This window comes from Dryobates pubescens, chromosome 14 (genome assembly GCF_014839835.1).
Source record: "Dryobates pubescens isolate bDryPub1 chromosome 14, bDryPub1.pri, whole genome shotgun sequence".
Classification (NCBI taxonomy): domain Eukaryota; kingdom Metazoa; phylum Chordata; class Aves; order Piciformes; family Picidae; genus Dryobates; species Dryobates pubescens.
The window spans coordinates 10572135-10590120 of NC_071625.1; positions in this window are offsets into that span (position 1 = coordinate 10572135).

Sequence of the window (17986 nt, forward strand, 5' to 3'; positions counted from 1 at the left end):
TTGCAAAGCTGCTGAGAACACTGAATATGCAAAGGGCAGAAATAGAGCACTCCACTTTCAGGAGAAGATGTGTGCTTGCAGGGCTGCCTGAGATAGTTTGTGTTGATTAGAAATGTCAAGAAGAGGAAAAAGAGATTCTTAATCTTCTTTTTCTTTTTTTTTTTTCCCCCTTGCAACTGGTTTATAATTTTATTTACCCTGTGCATGTGCAATTTTATTTACACTGTGCATTTGCAATTATATTTTTCTCTGAAAACAGACAAGAGAAACAAGAAAATATTTTAATGGTCAAATATGCCAAATATGCTGTTGATTTATAGTGTGGTTATTTAGCTGAAAGAAATGGGTCCAGCCTGAGCCATGAATTTGCATTACGGGTAACAGTCAAACACTGTATCACCCTCCCTTACGTTTTTGGTCAGACTCAGCTGCGTTTCGCAGACGTTGCCCTTCTCTCCGGACGGGGCCCTTTGGCTACAGACCGGCAGGATGGCAGCACTCCTGCTGAGATATGTGCTGGCTCCTGCCATGTTGTTCCAAAGTCGCTGGGGGAGCCCAGCCAGCAATCCTAGCTCACGTCTGACACCCAGTTTGATGCAGTTTAACTGCTAATTGCACCAAAACCCTCCTAGAATTTGAGCGCAGGAGAAGCAGGGACACAGCAGGGAAGAGTTTTCTTGCATTTACTCTGAACAAGCCATTATTAAATAGTCAGTGGGAATTGGGAACGGCTCCTATTTTGATTTCAATAGCAAAAAAACAACAACAACAAAAGGGATCTTGTGAAAGTGTAGAGGACAAGCAGGAAACTGCTCAGAACTGGTTCCCCACCCTGTTCCTCGCAGGAGCTGCCCTGGGCACAGCATAACCTGGCCAAGCTGAATCTGCTGCAGTACAAAGCAGGTGCTGGGCAAGTTTCAGTTCACCAAAGAGTATAGGATTTGGCCCAAATATTTCTGAAATGTGATTCAATCTCACAGTCCGTTTGTAGCAATGATTAGCAGCATAGCTGAAAATTTACATCCTGGCCTGCAGTTCCTACCTGAAGTAAAGGCTAAGCTTTGAAAATCACCTGCTGAGGAATTCTTCTACATACTAGGAGTAATTTAAATTAATATAATTATTTGCACCCAGTGGTGATATGGATTTTGGAAGATTCAAAATGTTCATTGATAAAAGCATCTGTTATTAAAAATTAGCTATTCTCTACATTTATTTTCTGATTTTCATGTATGTTAATGTAGATGTCAAATCACCAGTGGGCCTTTCAACAGATTTGAGGGGTAAGTAATGCAGATTCCATCTCTTAGTTGAAAATTTGTCCCTTTTTCCCTTGTAAATGTGCATTTTCCTGGATGTATTTAATACAGATGTTTTATAAGTCGGTATGAGAGACAATCAATACTGTTTACTGTTGCCTTGAATTGTGTTTATAGCAGTTAAGAGTGCCCAGTCAACCCATTTGAAACATCAGTCTTGAGTCTTTGTGGAATACAAATTCATCCTGCATCAACATGTGATCCCACAAATGCATTATCCTGATGGAAGAAGGACTGCCTTTTTGTTCATCAGCAGTTGTGTACTGGCACAATCTGACCTCAGCCCAGTATTAAAATTACATTACTGCTGGAAAATAGCTTACAAATAAAATGGGCACAAACAATACTCAAATAACACCCAGTGTTAGTTTTTGTGGTATCAGTAGAGTTAAAAGAAAGATTCTTCCAGCCAAGAGTCAAGAGAGAACTTGTGACAAAATGAAATATAGCCTGCTGAAACCTACTGTAAGCAAATACCACAAGCTGTGCCAAACAAAGATATTAGTTTCAGTGTAGAAGTAACACCAAATAGAAAGGGCAGACTTGGGACTTGCATGTTCCTGCCACCATTGTTTTTTAAATGGTATGTGCATGAAGAAGGCTTGCAGTCAGCTGGCTAAAAAGCTATTAACCATAATCTGTTTATACAAATATCCATCACAGACTGAAGTTTAAAGGACTATTTTTTCCTTTTTTTCCTTTTCCTTTTTTTTTTCCCTTCTTTTTTTCCCCCTCTTCTTTTTTTATCTTCTTTTTTTCTTCCTTTTTTCCCTCCTCCCCCCCTCTATTTTTCCTTCCTTCCCCCCTATTTTTCCTTCCTTTCCCCTCCCTCTATTTTCCTTCCTTTGCCCTCCCCCTATTTTTCCTTCCCTTGCCCTCCCCCTATTTTTCCTTCCCTTCCCCCCCCCCTATTTTTCCTTCTTTTTTTTTTCCTTCTTTTTTCTTTTTTTATTTCAGAAGGAAAAATTCATGTGAGTATCAAATCTGCTTCCTAATCCTATTTAGGAATGTTTATAAACCATGTTGTTATTTCAGAATTTAATTCTTGTTACAGTTTAAACACTGGTTGGCTCCTCTGAGCCTCTATGCATGCTGACTCTTTTTCTGCTTTTCATTTTGGAAAGCTATGGTGTAATGCACCTGCTATTTGCAACAAAGCAGCAAAAATGGGATTGGTGTTTAGATCTTGCCTAGTACATGATAACATTTATAACTCTATAAATGGGTTTCTGTGGACACTGCTGAAGTGGTGAGGTTATGTGTACTTAAAACACTGGGTGAAAGGTACATTTGTCAAAACCAACAGGAGTATTCTGTGCTTGTTTAAAAAAATAAAAAGGCTGTCAACTGGTCTGGGATCACACACTCCTGGCTCAGGGCCCTTGGTGCAATTTCTCATCAGATACTGCCTGTAACCTGACCTCAGCTTGCAGAGAAACTCCCTTCTCTACCCCAACAGATGAAACTGGACATGACTGGAGAATACAGACCTTGATAATGGGGGCACTGTGGGGTGTGACTTATCTTTATAGTTTGCAGAGCACACTGCCAACGATTTTGATTTCAGAGCCAAGTTCAACTTCTTTATGGAACCCTTCATTTATGCCAACTGGGACTCTTCCCAAATACTCAGATTTAGCAGTGCTTCGGTAGGAGTACAAGTATCTGAAGTGTTTTATATTTTTCAAAAGTCTGTGTATCAGTTTATTTGCAGCCTGGAATGCATTGCACCTCACTAAACGTGGTTTTCATAGTCTTATCGTCAGTCAGAAATATCCACATGTCACTAACCTTGCTCATTCTACCTCCATCAAAAGTTCCTGCACTTGAGTCATTTTTCTGCAGCACCTAGAAAATCATTCAGTACATTGCCAGGGTTCCCTTATCCATCAAGTACTGTAAAATTTCTCACTGTTGTGGCACGGGGTAAGTCATATATATCGCTGAAAAACATAAGGTGAATAGAATAGAATAAACCAAGTTGGAAGAGACCTTCAAGATCATCGTGTCCAACCTATCATCCAACACCACCTGATCAACTAAACCATGCCACCAAGCATCCTATCAAGTCTCCTCCTGAACACCTCCACTGATGGTGACTCCACCAAGTTCCAGCATTGAAAGTAAATAAAGAATTAGCATTTTTAGCAAAAACTGCAATGCAAAGTTCAAGCTTGTAGTCCTGCCTTGTCCATAGTATTTTATTATTTTTCTCTCTAATCCTGTTTTCAAGCTGCAAGAGAGAACTGAAAAGAGCTTTCTTTGCTCTGTTTTCTTTTTTGCTTCATTTACTTTCTATAGTTAGTCTAAGCTACAGTTTATTCCATGACCTCAGCTAACTTTCAAAATCACACTGACTTTCACGGGTGCTTTGGCACGAAACATAAAATGATCTAAACATTTTTAATGACTTCACTGAAATACACATATTCAAAGTGCTTTTTTTCCTGCCAGCTCCCTGTGACTTACAAAACAGGGTCCTGAAGCTGTTAATGACATACATTTTTTGAAGAGGGCAGAGATTCCTTTCTTCCTTTCCAGGTTAAAGATGTTGCCATCTCCCACAGTTTGCACAGGTTTATAATTAAGGGGCACAACAAAGTAGAAGAACTCATTGAGAAGCATGCTTCATGCTGCAGCATTTTTAAATTTATTTAGGAGCATTAAAATATGAGCCAACAGTAAGAATAAAAAATGCAGAAACTGTTGCATCAAAATGATTGCTACTAGTCCCATAGCTTGGATGATTATACTAGTAACTCCTCATTCCTTATTCTGGTTCCATGTGCTTGTCCCCATTAGTGCTTCTCATTTGGTTTTGTGGTGCATTTGAACTTTTTCTCTCATGTGACCAATATCATGCAGTTTGGTAAAAGCCCATCTTTGGTCTACTTCAATGCATAGGAAACATTAGTTTGGAATTCTGAAGTTTGTTTCAGAGCATTTAGGGATTCTAGAAGCAAGCATTTAATTTTTTTTTTTGGTGCTTCGTAAGGTGGAAACATTCACTGACAACATCCACTTTCAGTGACAGGCAACTAATAACATCAGCTGAAGTGGTGTCATTTCTTGCTTCTCTAATTCTCATGTCCTGGAGACACAGAAAAAACCCCAGTTGCATCTCTTACTAGATGCTTTTCACACTGCCTGGCTTTTTTTGCAGTTCCTGCATGATGTGATGCCTTTTCTAATTTTCCTCAGTGATCACTTATTTCTGCCTTTATTGAAGCCCTTGTAAGCTTCCTCCAGCTCCTTGTCAGGAGCCATTATTCAATTCTCAATGAGCCTAGAAAAAAACCCATACTATCAATATGAAATCATACTTGGAATTTTTCCCATTCAGAATATGCTTTTGGATAAAAGAGTCTGACCTCAGCTGATATTTAAAATTATGACAACATTAAATAAATCTGCATTCACTTGGTTCTGTGGAAGAAAGACATTAAATTGTACCTTGTTCTATAATCAAGAAGTTTTCATGGGAGTTGATTTAATGTTTTTAATAACAAGATTTTTAAAATTTTTTTTTAATCATAGAGTGGTTTGGACTGGAAGAGACCTTTGAAGGTCATCTAGTCCAATCCCCCTGCAGCGAGGGGACATCTTCAACTACATCAGGTCAATAACTCATGTTTGAATATTATTTTAATATCTATTCTTTTACAATAACAGTGAGTTCACAATCTGCCCCTTTCCCTTCCCATCTCATCCCCCACACCCCCCACACCATTTTCCTCCTTTTTCCCCTCTAACCCAGAGCACCTGGGCTCTGTTGGAGTCTCCTCCCACCCCAGGTGTAGCCACTTTGCCCTCTCTGCCCTCTCCCCTTTTTATTCCCTCCCAGGAGAGGCAGGAGCCCTAAGCTGAGCCCATCTGGGCTGGAGGATCCTCCTCTCATCGCTGGTGAGTGCCCATGGTACACACTGGGTGATGGTGGTGGTGACAACAAAGGCCGGGGGGCCTGGTGGCCCCCCGGTTGTTAGGGCCAACATTGATAACTACTCCAATATCATCCACGGGTGCTGGCTGGGGCTCCTTTCTGGGGCTGAGCTCCTCTGTGTGGTATCTTGGCTGGTTGAGGGTCTTGCCCATGGCTCTGGGTTGGGTTCAGAAATGGTGGTGATGGAGCAGGAGCTGTTTAGACAGCGGGGAGGATGAAGGGGGGAGCAGGAGCTGCTTTGGGAAGATAAGGAGGAGGGAGGAAGGCAGGGGGGTTAAACTAGATGACCTTTTGAGGCCACTTCCAATTCTGGTGGTTCTATGACTCTTCTAACCCCCTTGCCATGGGCAGGAGCACCTTCCACTAGACCAAGTCAGCATCTTTAAGGGCATATTATTGTTTGGTGTGTTTTTTTTTTTTTTTTATTGTCCATGGAAATCAAAATGTAATATGGTAGCTATGATGAGCTGATGGATTTTGAAACTACCTTATTTTGAAACTAATTCTGTGTCTTGACATAAGAAATCATAGAACCATAGAATCAACCAGGTTGAAAAAGACCTCAGAGATCATCAGGTCCAACCTATTACCTAACATCTCATGACAACTAAACCATAGCTTCAAGTGCCACATCCAATCCTTTTTTGAACATCTCCAGGGACAGTGACTCCACCACCTCCCTGGGCAGCACATTCCAATAGCCAGTTATTCTTTCTGTGAAGATCTTTCTCCTCACTTTGAGCCTAAGCTTTCCCTTGTCACAGCTTGAGTCTGTATTCTCTTGTTCTGTTGCTGGTTGCCTGGGAGAAGAGACCAACCCCCTCCTGGCTACAACCTCCTTCAGGTAGTTGTAGACAGCAATAAGGTCTCCTTTGAGCCTCCTCTTCTCCAGGCTAAACAATCCCAGCTCCCTCAGCCTCTCCTCATAGGGCTTGTGCTTGAGACCTCTCACCAGCCTTGTTGCCCTTCTCTGGACATGTTCAAGTATCTAGAAATCCCTCTTAAATTGAGGAGCCTAGATCTGGGCAACTGGTACTGAAGGCGTGGTCTAACCAGTGCTGAGTACAGGGGCAAAATGACTTCCCTGCTCCTGCTGGCCACACTATTCTTGGTACAAGCCAGGATGCTATCCTCCTGCAGGTTCTGGATCTTGACAAATGTTACTGCCTTTGTAAGAATTATAAATGCATTAAAAATGCTCTAAGTGGTAGAGAGAACATCTTATCCTGTTGCTTCTAATAGGGATGTTGAAGAAATGTGAGCAAAGCTCTGATTTTTCAGGCAGTGGTGTGCATTCCCCAGGGCTGTGTAAAGGCACAGACATGCACTTATCTCTGAAAGCTCAGACTTCCTGCTGCTGCACATGACAGATCAGGTTCCTCCCTAACATCAGTGCATGTGGCTTGGTTTTCTCATTTGTGGAATACATCAAATAGTAAATGTTCTCTGTAAATGGTAACTGAAATTATTCTAGTAGCAAGAGTTTCAACCACATCTGTGTTGTTTCTGGAGGATACATCTCTTAACTTTTGGTAGTTTCTAGCTATGTTTTCCATAATGCCCTCAATTAAATTATTCTACCACTCTTAATTGTCTTTACTAGGTGATTAGTATGAGCTTTCTATTGTGAAGTGTTAAACTCATTATTACTTGTTCTGTCCACCACGGCTGTTAAGACCAGGTGTCCTTTTTGTCCTTGTAGTGAGTCTTTGTGCACTTGCTAAACTCTTATGTATGCCTAACAGTTGTGCAAACCATTGTTTGAAGGTCTTGATTTGTAGTTTCCATTACACTTACAGCAGCTCTAAGTGGTATCCAAACCTGAATGCTATTCCAGCTGAGCCCCTGAAAGCTGAAGAAGTACTTCACACATAGCATCTATAGAAACCATTATGTGTTTTCTTCCTGTTCACAGGACAATGGAGTTAGCTTGTGTTTCACAGCAGCCCTGATCCTGTACGGCAGAACTGCCACCTAATGAAGGTACAGAATGAGAATGAACTTATTTTTCATTTCTCTTTTTTTCAGAAAGTCATCTTAATCTACTAAGATGCTACTATTTTTGTTAGATGACTTTTAATTCTAAGCCTTCTTCAAAGGGGTGACAGTCCCATTCAGCTTGGAGTCATCTGCACATTAATAATATATCCCTTATTTCATCGTGCAGACTATTAATGGAACTGCTTGCCAGAACCAGAGCAGATCCCTGAGGACCCTACTGAAATACATACTGCCATTTTTTACAGTGAACCATTGATAATTGCCCTCCTGGTGAGATTTTGTAACTGTTTTCGCACTCCATCGGTGATATTTCATCTGCATCATGTGTCCCTGGTTTGCTTTCAGAATGCACTGTCCTTACAGTGTCAGAAGTACCAAAGTTAAAATACATGACATCAGTGCTTTCTCTCTTACAGGCCTGTCACAAAGGAATTTTTATTGGCTTGACATAATTTATTGGTTCTTCATCATCTCTTGTTCCTCTGGATGCGTCCAGATAGTTTGTACAAAAATCACCATTTTGGTTAGGACTGGAGGGGAAATTGAAAAGAGACCAGCACTGTGGCTGGCTCCCACTTGAATATCACTGGATATTGCAGGAACAAATATCTGTCTCCAGGCTCTTCACCTGTTGCTGTTCAGACAGCAGCAGGGATCATTGCTGCCCAGGATGTCTGTGCCAGTCAGCCCTTGTACCAGGGACAAGCTCCTCCTCTATCAACTCCTTGGGATGTAGCTTCAGTCTTCTTGGCCTCTTGTATCCATTTTCAAAGCTGAGATCTTTTGCAGTTGTCACTAGTGGCAACTGTTGATTGGAATATGTCATTTGAAAGGGATAGAATGGGCAGCAAGAAGTTTAAATTAGTGAGGGAAGAACGCAAAGAGGTGGGATAACGGGAAAACAGAATAACTTTAATGGGCTTTGGCTTGCATTTTGAGGAACATAAGTACCCAGGCAGCTGTCTGGCAGCCTGCGTTCTCCAGCGCCCTCTCCTGGCTGGCTCAAGAGTGGCATTAGAGCCTTGAAAAGCACCAGCTCTTTCAGGGAGGGAAGGTGTAGACCACAACTACATCTTGAATGGCAAGTCAAAATGGGAATGAAATTGATGAGAGAAATGAAATAATTTCCAGAAACTCTGTGCCTATCTACAGGATCAGAGAGAGGTTAAATTTGTCATAAATTATTGTTCATGTCATTTTGCTAAGGCTGTAGGGGAAATAAAATCAGACAGTTGCGTTTTCACATGCTCAGAAACAGACCAATAATAGCCACCTGTGGCCTGTTGTGAAGCCACGGTGCTGTTGTAGAGGAGAAAGCAATCTCGTGGGTACAGACAAATTCACCTCCTTGTGCCTTTCTGAAGAACAGATTCATAGCTTCTGCCACTATGTTTCTCAGGGAACCAAGCACAGGACTATTAGCTGTAGTTCTTGAAGTGGAGCAGTAAACCAAAACCTTTGTACTGTCAAAGTTAGTCTCAAGTCTAACATGAATAATAATCTCTACAGAGTATGCACAACAGAGAGAGAAAGAACACTTTGTAATCAGGCAAGGGCTGATTTCAGCTGCACATATACTCCTAAAACACAAGAATTGAATTAGTCTTTTGTTTCATTTGGGGCATGTGGTTGCTAAGGTATCATGAAAGGAAGACTTTTAAGATCAGGTTAAGAACATGTGCACAAATTCTATATTGTAAAAATCTCTCAGAGCAATTAATCATAGGATATCAAACCATACATTCTGGAAAACAAAGATTGAGTCCAAGCATTAACCTTACACAATCAAGCCCATCACTAAACATGTCCCTTAGCACCACATCTATGCATCTTTTAAACACATCCAGGGATGATGACTTGACTATTTCCCCAGATGCCCTGTCCCAGTGCTTTACAAACCTTTTGGTGAAGAATTGTTTGCTAACATCCAGTCTAAACCTCCTTCTATCCTATAATGTATAACTTAGGAGAAGAGACTAACACCCACCTTGCTCTTATTTATCCCATGGCAGTGACTTTAATTAGGTTACGAGGATGGGAATGGCTGCAACAGGAAGAACCACATTTCAATGCTGTGAAGATATTTCTGAGGAAGTACCCTGAAGCTTGGAAAACAACCAGAGACTGCTAAATTTCAGGAAGAATGCAATGGCAACCAGGATAATGACTTCCATATCACTGGCCAAATGGAGAACTCCATCACTCATCTTTCCAGTGGGTAGGAGGTTCCTGTGGTTGTACCTCTAGCTACTCCTGTCTTCTGAGTACTGACATCCCCAAGTTGTGTAGCACTTAGAATGAATGTAGCTGAGTGTTTTGGAAATATTAACCCAGGGGCACAGGAATCTATTTCCTGATATATAGAATTTGCTTTGGACAAAGGCTTTACATACTTTGGGAGAAGAGGGCCAGAGCAGAGTGCCTTAAAATGATGTTTCTGAGAAATGTGTGGGGTTGTTTTTGAGTAGTGTTTAAGTTCTAATTGCAGCTTTATTGTTTTATTTTGTAGTATTATAATCATTTCACCTTGAAACAGAGGTAGGAACTTAGGCCACGCTTGCTGAACACTAAATGCTGAAACTGAAGTAAAAATATCTGCACTCTTCAATCCCTGTATTTTTCATTAGTTTGTGCAACTTGTCAGATCTTAATCTCAGTAGAAAGCACATTTGTTATTACTTGCATGTATATGTAAAGCTCTCTATGCATACAGATGCAAAGATAATTGAAGCAGGTGTAAGAAAATGAACGTGTTTTTTTCCTTAGGATCATTAAATCAGTCCTCCATACTGAGTAATTACAGTTACACACCAATGTCTCCAGATACAGTGATGTGACATCATGTGATAGTTTTAGGCCATGCCTTTGCAGTAGTAGAAAAATGTAAATAAATCACTATTGGGTGTGAAAAGGAAACCAAAGGTAATTCTAAACAACTTCACTGGAGAGAGAACTGCCATAAAGCTGGTTGTACTGAAACAGTGTGGGGGGCTTCTCATCTCTTCTCACTTTGCTCTGAGAGGATGTTAACCTGCTTCTGCTTGACCCTGGCTGCATTGTTTTGGTTAAGTCTAACCCCAAATTTCTCTGCCCCTTCCTCCCTTTTGGACAGGGGGTGGTGGGGCAGAGAGATAGCTTCCCTGGTTTCTGACTGGGGGTTCTTGTGTTGTTTGTTAATTGTAAATTTTCTACAATATTGTAAATCCTGTGTATTTTGTACATCTTCATTGCATTCCATTGTAGTTTTGCCTGTAAATACAGCTTCCATTTGCTTCCAACTGAGCTGGTCTGGCAAAGTTAATGTTGGGGGTGGGATGGTTGGGGGGGTGGAACTTCAACCCACCACACATCACATAACACCCCTTGTGCTGTATGAACACCCCTTGTGCTGAAAGAAGAGATTTTTTTTTTTTCCCTAGTTCACATCTGTTTCAACTGTTAGAGAAGGTGTTGCTATGTGAATAGGAATAAAAATTCCTTTTAACTAATTTATCAGTTTTCTTTCTTTTTTTATTAGCTATTTTTAGGGCTTTAGAGAAATCACTTTTTTTTTTTTCTGGTAATTATGCAGGGGAAAAGAAAGTCCTTTAAAGACTCACTTACTTGCATTAGGAAGACAAAAGCAACTGTTGAATGCATTAGTTAGGAGCAGTCTCATGGCACCAGGCAGGTAGCAATGACTGATTCCTAAGAACAGGCTGGTAAACTGAAGAGCTCAGAGAGAACAGGGAGCTCTGACCAGAGCTGCCCAGCATGGGCTTAATCAGAGATCCTGACATCCGTGAGCTAATACTTTTTGGTGGGTAAAAGCACTGCTCATTCTTCTAATATACTGAAATTTCCTATGATTTGTTGTAGAAAGTATTGCTGATCAAAAGGAATGTGATCACTATATCTGCATGAAGAATAAAGTAGGGTTAGTGCCAATCAACTTGATATCTGGAGTGCTGCAGAGCTTTCTGTAGTAGCTGACATTTCATTGCCAAAGCCTTCTGTCTTGAGATAGAATTCATAGAACGGCTTAAATTGGAAGGGACCTTGAAGTTCATCTAGTTCCAACCCCACCTGCCATGGGCAGGGACACCTTCTACTAGACCAGGTTGCTTAAGGCCTCATCTGACCTGGCCTTCAACATCTCCAGGGAGGAGGTCTGTTCCGGTGTCTTCCCTGTAAAGAATTTCTTCCTAATATCCAACTTAAATCATCCAGTTCAATAGTCAAATGAAAACTGCAGTGGTATGATAGAATGAACATAGAGCATTAGATATCAGGTTCTGTGTTTTCAAAGAATAGTATTCAAATCTGTTACACCTTGCTTCTAAACCCCACATCTGCTTCAAAGCAACTGCATTAATGCCTTGCAGAAATGTAGGTCAGGAAAAAAAATCCAGTGCTGCTCCCAATTTTGCAGAATTTAGTAGTATCACAGAAGATTTTAGGCTACACTGAGGAGGTAACACTATTTGAGTGTCCCAGTCACCACAGCAGTGCTGTAGCTCATGTGACTTGAACTGGTTGTTCTCATTTAGGCTTGAATTCAATCTCATGAATAATGTTGCCAGTTTTCTTACTGAGATTTAAAGACAACTGATCTTTCTAAGCTTAGTGTTCTACAGAACTATAGTAAAAGCTCACTTGATTTAACCTGTTCTCAGCATGCTCAATTCTTCCAACTTTATAGATAATTTTACAGGATTCAAAATGGATTTACTGTTTAGCTGCTCTGCTTCTAGGCACAGAAAGTGGTAATGTGAGCTTTACAGCCTTTGAAATGCATACAGAGGAATTTTCTGCTCTCTGAGGAAAGCACAGCATGCAGGTTTTGGTGATCATGTACCAGAGCGGTGCTCTGCTCTGCCACAATTAAATAGAGGATTGGATGCGGGCATAAGCTGCAATTGCTAATTGCATAGCATGTATTAAAAATTCCAAGGGAGATTCTGTTGCAAAATGTTTGAAATTATTTAGTTTACAAAGGGGAAATCTGCTAAAATGAAACCTGCTTCACATTGCTGTGTCTGAATGCTTTGTCTGTGTCTAGTGTGAGATGCTGGCTGGCCTTTTGACTTTTGTGTATAGGTGGGGGAAGGGACAGTGGAAATATGGAAAATAACACATGGGTATAAAAATCTGATGTCTCCTCTTCATGCTGAACATTTAAATTCTCCTGCAAAACTGTATTCCTTTTGCTGTCATGGAGACCACTTTAGATGATTGACTGTCTATTTGGGAGACATGGATGCAACTCTAGGTCCTCAGACTCTCAGCTACCTGCTCTCCCTCCCAAATTTTTTAAAGTTTTCACCAAGAAAACAGCTGTGGATCCTTTACCTCTCTTGACTGGCATATGCACAGCCATCTAAGACTGCAGCTGAAACATTGGTGCTCAATGACAGGACAAGGGGCAGTGGGTAGAAGTTGAGGCATAGGAAGTTTCACGTAAATATGAGGAAAAATTTTGTCACTGTGAGGGTGACAGAACACTGGGACAGGCTGCCCAGGGAGGTTGTGGAGTCTCCCTCTCTGGACATATTCAAAACTCACCTGGATGTGTTCCTGTGTAATCGGGTGTACTGATCCTGCTCTGGCAGGGGGGTTGGACTGGATAATCTTTTGAGGTCCCTTCCAGCCTCTGAAATTCTGTGATTTTGTGAAACCGCTTTAGAACCCACAGTCTAAATCACTGGCCCTGAGGACAGATTTTCTGACACAAGTCATCCTTCTGTCCCCTGGCATATAGCTGATGGCTCAGATGACTGCGTCCATTAGCTAGGATGTTGTAGCACTTCCTTTACTTCAGCTGAGGTGTTGTCTCACAGACAAGGAAGGGACCACACCGAAAGACTTTGCTTTTCCGGTGAAGGTTTCCCAAGTCTGTTTGCCATAACCATTCAATCAGTGGTAAAATGTTACTTGGAGCTGGGAAAACCCTGCCTGTCTAAACAGATTTATTTTCAAAATTGTTTTCCAGATGATTTATTTTCTTGAAGATGATTAGCAACTAAGGGCCAAATTCTTTCTATCAGCACAGATTTGAAGGAATTTGGCACATTGTTTAACAACAGAAGCACTTAAGGTCTGCTAATGGGTAGTTAGTTCAGTCTGAGTCAGTTTTCTTCTTCTATGCAAATGTTTATTGATCCAATTTTGCTGCATTCCTTGAGAATGCTGACAGTTTTCCTAGGCACAAATGAAAGGAAAATAATCTCTTTTGCCATTGAATCCATGGCATACCCAGATGGCACAACGTGGTATTTGTTAACTACTCAGCTTTCTATGTTTTCATCATGTCTGAGAGAAAAGCAATTATAATTAGTTATTTCATTAAAGTGATATCTTTAGTAGGATAATTCCATGAGAAATAGCTCTGAAGCAAATAGCCCTCATTTATAATCTCAAAGCCCATTATCATCAGGTGAATTATCTCTTTTAAACACCTTTGGTCCAAGAGGATACATTATGTTGCCAGTGATCTTACTTGGTATTATACATAGCAATTGAATTAAGTTCGCAGTAAATTTCTCATCTGTTTATGTGACAAATGCAATTAATTTATTTGTGCAATGTAAAAGCTTACACAAAATCAATAAAAAATACATCTGATGTTATGAGACATCTCACAGTTGTTTTGCATCACTTATGATTTGCTTTTATTACAGGTTAATGCTTTTGCCTGAATTCCCAGAAAACTCCATAAAGCTCAAACTCAATCCTACACATTCGTAAAAGCACAGAAGACTGACTCTGGTGAAGCTACCATGGTTCTGCTCTAGGACTCTGACACAAAGTCAGTTTAATGCAGCAAGTTGTGTTGCATTAATCAAGCTGTGACTGAACGAGAGGACACAGTCTCAAGCTGCACCAGGGCAGGTTTAGGCTGGATGTTAGGAAGAAATTCTTCACAGAAGGAGTGATTTGCCATTGGAATGTGCTGCCCAGGGAGGTGGTGGAGTCACCATCACTGAAGGTGTTTAAAAAGAGGCTGGATAAGACACTTAGTGCCATGGTTTATTTGATTAGATGGTGTCAGGTGATAGGTTGGACTCAATGATCTCAAAGGTCTTTTCCAACCTGGTTTATTTTGTATTCTGAGCTATAGTAATGAAGTACATGCTAATTTTGATAACAGATGCAAAGTCACTTCAGTTAATTTAGCTGCTTTTCAATTCAGGATAAAATGACTTGAAGTACATCACCCTTATGCCAAATAAAGAAAATTCAACCTCTAATTCAAGTGACAAACTTGTTCACTTTCTTTCAGTCCATAGATGGCAGTTGCCTTTTTGTATGGAGCATTTTCTTTGTATTTCTCTCGATGAAATTAAGACATTTTAGAAACTCAGTAGTAAATGTGACCTTTCTGAAGGGTGGGAATAATTTGTGCTTAGAGACAGCTATAGATTCACTTAATATCTATAGGCATTTAAAATCCAAACATGATCTTGAGTGTATAAAAATGGTACAAAATTCTGAGCTTCATAAAATTTGCTAAGACATAACCAATGCTTCAGTGTATACTGGATTAGACAGCTGATCAGGAGTCTTCCCATGCAGGTGATGGTTCTAAGGTGAGCCAACAAATCAGCAAGCTACTGTACACCAGCAGCTTTGCAGCAATTTGCTTTGGAATTGTTTGCTTCTCTCAATGAATAGGGAATTGCCTTTCAATCTCTAAAGGGTGAGCTATCTTATATTACTTCACATTTTTAGGGCATAAGAGGGCACATAGACAATTACAGTGGAAAACAATGATGTGTGGTAACGTATTCTCTGCACTCAAACTCCAAATGTAAAATTGATGGAAGAGCTGAGTAGTATCACAGCCTTCCCCGAGGAATACTGACAGGGAAGGAAGAAACTGCTGTAAATAATCAGGGGAACTTAAAGCATGGCAGATCAAAGGGAGCATCTTCTCCCTCTTAATCCCAAATTTTTGCTAAGATTATTTTCTTAACTGATTATGAGAACCAAAATTTCATTAAATAAGGAGGAAATAAATGTAGGTATCTACAGAGAACCAGTTACTAGGTCTTTTGAATAGCAAAGGTATTGTGTGTGTTTTTGCAACAAAACTGAAAACAGTAAAGAAGTGAGAGAATATTTGAGACATAGATGTCACACATGCTAGATGCATTAAAGTATTCATTCTTCATAGCATACAGAACCAAATAATTGGTTGAACAGAAACTCCACATGAACTTATTTTATGAGCCAGATAATTGCAGTAAATGTCAAATGAAAGGGTGTTTAGCTATGTAAGAGCAAAAAATCAACATTCAGGTAAATATACCTCCTTTATTTATGCTGACTTCAGCAAGGAGAAGTGATGAGTGCAGTAGAATTTGAGTGTGGCTCAGTGAAGCTCATGGTTGTTGCCATCCTTGGCATGGGGGAACTTAAAATATAAATGAGAATTTCAGCTTTCATTTTCTGAAGAAGATAGCTTAAGAAAGGAAACCCAGCTATTTCTGAGTGCAAAAACTTATGACAGCCAAAACTAGGGCACCTGTCTGTAATGGTGCTGCCTACACTTTATTCAAAATCATAGGCTCTTCCTTTCCTTTTTGTAGTGTATTTATCACTTGACATCAAGGACAAAAGTAACATCAATGAACTTCAATATATACCCACAACAGATCAGGTCAGAAAGAGCTGTGTAGAGCACATTCTGCACCTCTAAACTACACACCAGAAACTAGAATCCAAAGCAAAATGGTTTGTCACTGCTTGTAAACCCACATCTCCAAAGCAGAGCCAACTGCCTTGCCAGTTAGATGTTAAAAGTTAAGCGGACATTTTGACCTCTTAAGGTACTCTGGCTTCAAAGAATTAATGTTATGTATCCAGATTTTATAAGAGCAAAGGGTAAAATTCTTTTACATAAAAGAATGGAATGGAATGGAGTAGAATAGAATAGAATGGAATAGACTAGACTAGACTAGAATAGAATAGTTGGAAGGGACATACAATGATCATCTAGTCCTACTGCCTGATCACTTCAGGGGTGGCCAAAGGCTAAAGCATGTTAGTAAGGGCTTTGTCCAAATGCATTTTAAATACTGACAGGCTTGGGTCATTGAGCACCTCTCTAGGAAGCCTGTTCCAGTGTTTGACTATCTCCATGGCAAAGGAATGTTTCCTTTATTCACTTCAAAACTCGGCAAAGTTTAAAACTCTGAAGTTTTATGTGTCAGACCTTCCCAATAAAGTCTTCCTGCAAAGCTGCAGGGCTAAATAATAATCCTTTAAAAATACATAATAGAACTACAATCATATTAATAACCATTTTTAGACACTTGCTGGTAATGCTGGATTGTACAGCAAATCTGGGCTGGTTTTCACTTACATGAAAATGCTGCCTACACTGATAAACACTACTAAAAATGCCCTCTTAAAAATGAGAATATTTTAAGGGTTATTGTAACAGTAAAAGATTAAGATTTCTCTGTTAATGTCTGAGATGAAACATGGTGATTTTTTGGGTTGCTGTTTTATTTTGAAGCTTTAACATGAAGAATTTCCAAAATTATTCCCCTCCCACAAACCTTATTTAAAAAAATCTTTTTAGTACTGACTCCTGGAACAAATCCCATTGATTTGTTTCAGGAAAGTAAAGAGAAATGGGTCCAGCAGTGTCAGTACAATAGGAATGATAAATCTCCTTCATGTTTTAAAGAAGGAAAGACTTACCTTTTGAGAAGAGATGAGATGACACAGCAACGACTGTGTTCTTCTTGGAGAGTCCTGTCTTGGACACACTGGTAAAAGATATCTTCCTTCTTGATGTAGATCAAAAGAATGAAGTTGTTTAAATGTACTTGGCATGCAGTTGTTGTATCCCTTCGAAAATAGCAAAGAGAGAGATATACACCAAGCCCTTAGCTGCAGAACTGCACCTTTGTTCTAGGCAGATGCTGGTGGAAAACCTGCTACTTCACACTGCTCTTGTTACTTTGTTGAGCAATGATTTGATCTGACAAAGAGCTTCTAGCCAAATATCCTGTTAATAAAACAAGACCTGGGGTGCTGCACCCTTTCAGAGGTGTGGATGAAAACCCAGCAACAGTTGAGGGCACGAATATATGAAGTTAAAGGGCATAAAAGCTTTGGCCATGATACTCTGTTGCCCATCCAAGAAATTCTCCTACAAAGGGATTTAAGCAATGAAAATAAAATTTGAATGCTAAGAAATTCCATCCCTTCTTTAACATGCTCATGTCAATTAGAGTCAAGCTGTCTCATAGACAGCCTGAATCAGACAGTTCAGTACTGTTCCAGAGTGCTGTACAACTTCTTTGAAGGAAATATATAGTTTAAAATGAAAGAGATGCATAAGCAAGGGTAAGGAGACTAAGAAGGAAGCCCAAGAAAATATAGTGTAAAATTAAGAACATTTTCTTTCCACGAAGTCCATTACAAGATTTGAGTAATTAAATTCTATATGACATAAATCAGTGGAAGATTTTGTGGGCAGTGCCATCTGCCCTATGGAAAGTATTCCAGATGGGACTATGGAAAAAGTCCATTTTTTCAAATGAAGCTATTCACATGATTTTAATGCTCTAAACAGAAAGAGAATTGGTTACCTGGACACTCAAATCAAGTAATTTTGACTGCTTTCACTCTTTAGTAAATATCCACAAACTCCTAGTAAGGAAGTAAAGAAAGAAAAAAAAGAGAGAGTGAGAAAAAAGAATGAAAATTAACATCTAATCAAATTGTAGGA